Below are 2,755 nucleotides of genomic sequence, written 5' to 3' on the forward strand. Positions count from 1 at the left end.
ACCAAGGAAAGAGATGTAGGTTCTTCTTTGCTACCTGGGAAAGGATTGACAATGGATTTGAATTAATCTCAGTAGAGCTCAGCTCTTTTCCATTTATTTAACACCACCACCCACTACCACCCCACTCTCATTCTTTCTCAGACATCAAATACCATACTGTATGTAAAGCACTTTGAAAACCTTAATATACATGTCAACTTATGATCATCTTGAGAGAAGTACACATAATTCTTTTTCGTGTTGGTGGTTTGAGTTAAGGGAAGAGAGGGAAACAGTATTTCTAGGAGAGAACAATTCGAAAATGATTTACTGAACCCAGGATTTGGAGAGAATCATTTAGAGGTGGGGGCAGTGGATTTAGTCCCCTCAGGTTTCATTCTTGAAGTTTCCCACACTGAATAAATAAGCCAAAGTACAGGCACAAGAGGGGAAAATTCACCAGATGCCTTTGCTCTCTGCTCTAACCAATGGGAGCTTCCCCATCCTAGCTTCCCTTTCATACAGAAGCTTCCAGAATAATGGTTTGTATTGTCTGCCCACTTCTCAAAGTTTCAGTGAGCCTGGGAGCTAGTAAATCAATGTATACTGGGGAGACTCCTGGGTATCTGTCTCCATTATTTCTCTCAGATTCTGATGAATGATGCCACCTGAGCTTGGAAAGTGGGAGTGTTTTAGAAGCAGCCTGACTTCTTTGAAATGTTCTGGAAAAGACAGAGAGCTCACCTCACTCTTAAAAAGAACTCCCCACCCACCCAAGGGAAATACTTGGTAACCTCTTGACCCTTAACACTTAAACCTGCCATTTCCTTGAGTGTAATGAGAATACTTGTCTGATTCAGGAATGTATTTTTCCTCTATGACATGAGACTGTTGCCTACCCAAGTCCTAAATCATGGTGGCAGATCAGCTAGACTGGGGAAGTGCTGACAATGAACCCCACAACCTTTAGAAGATCCTACTCTCAAATTTCAGATATTCTGATCCTATCTCTTCTAGGAAGAGGGTAGGACAAAGGGGGTAGAAAGAGGGGGTTAGCGGTAGACAGAATCTCTCACTGAAGCTTAATCTAACCTTCAGGAATTCATTAACTTTGAATTGAGTGGCTATACTAACTGGTGACCTCCATGTCCTCTTCAGCAATATACATTAAGCCTTTTTGATAGGAGTGGAATGGTTGATAGGGAATCAGGTGATGGAGGGTGAGTGGGAGGGAGGCTGTCTATGGCTTACTATTAGTCATTAGACTTATCAAGAGAGCCCCATATTAGTCAGGGGATCTGCTATGTAGTTATCTATCTATTCTGCTATCTGCCTGTTTGATATTCAGGCAAGGTAGACTGCTTCTCATTGTTCTTCTTTTTAGATTAGACATTCACTTGATCACCTTTTAAGTTTTGCCACTCTCAAATTCCTCTTGGAACGTGGCTCCTCAAGGGACAAACTGTTAACAGTGTCTGGACAGCCTGGCTTCAGGAGGTTGGCTGTATCTGCCTCCAGATCTCTCCCTGAAATGGGTTGTGGGGAGATAGTGGTGATAACAGTGCCCACATCGAGGGTGCTTCCCAATGGAGCAGGATGGTCCCATTTGGGGTGCGTATATGTAAGGAAAAGTGGTTGTGGAAAGGATGGCTGCCATGGTTTGGCAAGAACAGTAGGAAGGAGATCTTGAAAGCCTTAAACAGCAGGGCCCTTTCCATTAACTGCTCCTCCTCCCCCACCAACTCCCTTCATGATCATGGAGCTGGAAAGAACTTCAGAAATCATCTAGTCCAAGGATTGTTAACCTGGGATCCACGGACCATCCTCAAAGGATCCTTGGATAGAATTCAGGGAGGTCCATGAACTTGGATGAGGGGAGAAAAACTACATCTTTATTTTCACTAGCCTCTAACTGAAATTTAGCTTTTCTTTCCATTATGAATGTTGGCAACAACATTTTATTTTGAGAAAGGGTCCATGGGCTTCACCAGACTGAAAAATGAAAAAGGTTAAGAACCCCTGATTGTTGATTGTGAAAAAAACAGACTGAAGAAAGGTGACATGAGGTGTCCAAGATAATAAAGGTAGTTAACAGCAGAGCTGGATTTGAAGTGAGTTCTTCTCCTAGGGTCCAACATACAAGCACCTCAGCTTTTCCCACCATCCATTATTTTTACTAAGGTCTACTCCCAACCACACCTGCTGGACAGGGCTGGCAAAGAGTCTAATGGTGCTGCAAGAAGGAAGCCCTTAGTTTCCAAGGTATGTGACTGTGCCAGGGATGGTTGAATCTCGATTGGCTCATGAGCCTTGTGCCCCCAGGCTGAAAGAGGAGAAGGAGTCAGAATCATGCTGCCTTCCAAGTGTAATTCCAGAACCTGGGAAACAACAGCCTGTATGTTTCAGTGAATCACAGAGAGAAAGGGATGAGTTGCACTTGGAAGCTTGTGAAAAGTTGGACAAGAAGGTGAAGAAAGAAAGGCATGGTGTTAAACTAGAATTCATTTTGAAGCAGATAGCATTTAGCAGATATCTGAATTGTCATTTCTACTGAGGATGGATGGGTAAAGTTTATTATGCCAATTACATCAAAACAATAGCATCTTGTTCCCCTTGCACTGAACCTGATAAAATTGCCTGTCCAGGAGAAGGAAAGTATTTCATTTGAGTACCTTTGAAAAGGATAATCCTTTCTGTACTTCCTTTCCAGGGGGAGGGTATCCTTTGTTCTCTTGCCCCTGACCCATGGGGACTCCTCATCTCATCTTAAGTTTTG

Source organism: Notamacropus eugenii, chromosome 4 (genome assembly GCF_028372415.1).
Source record: "Notamacropus eugenii isolate mMacEug1 chromosome 4, mMacEug1.pri_v2, whole genome shotgun sequence".
Classification (NCBI taxonomy): domain Eukaryota; kingdom Metazoa; phylum Chordata; class Mammalia; order Diprotodontia; family Macropodidae; genus Notamacropus; species Notamacropus eugenii.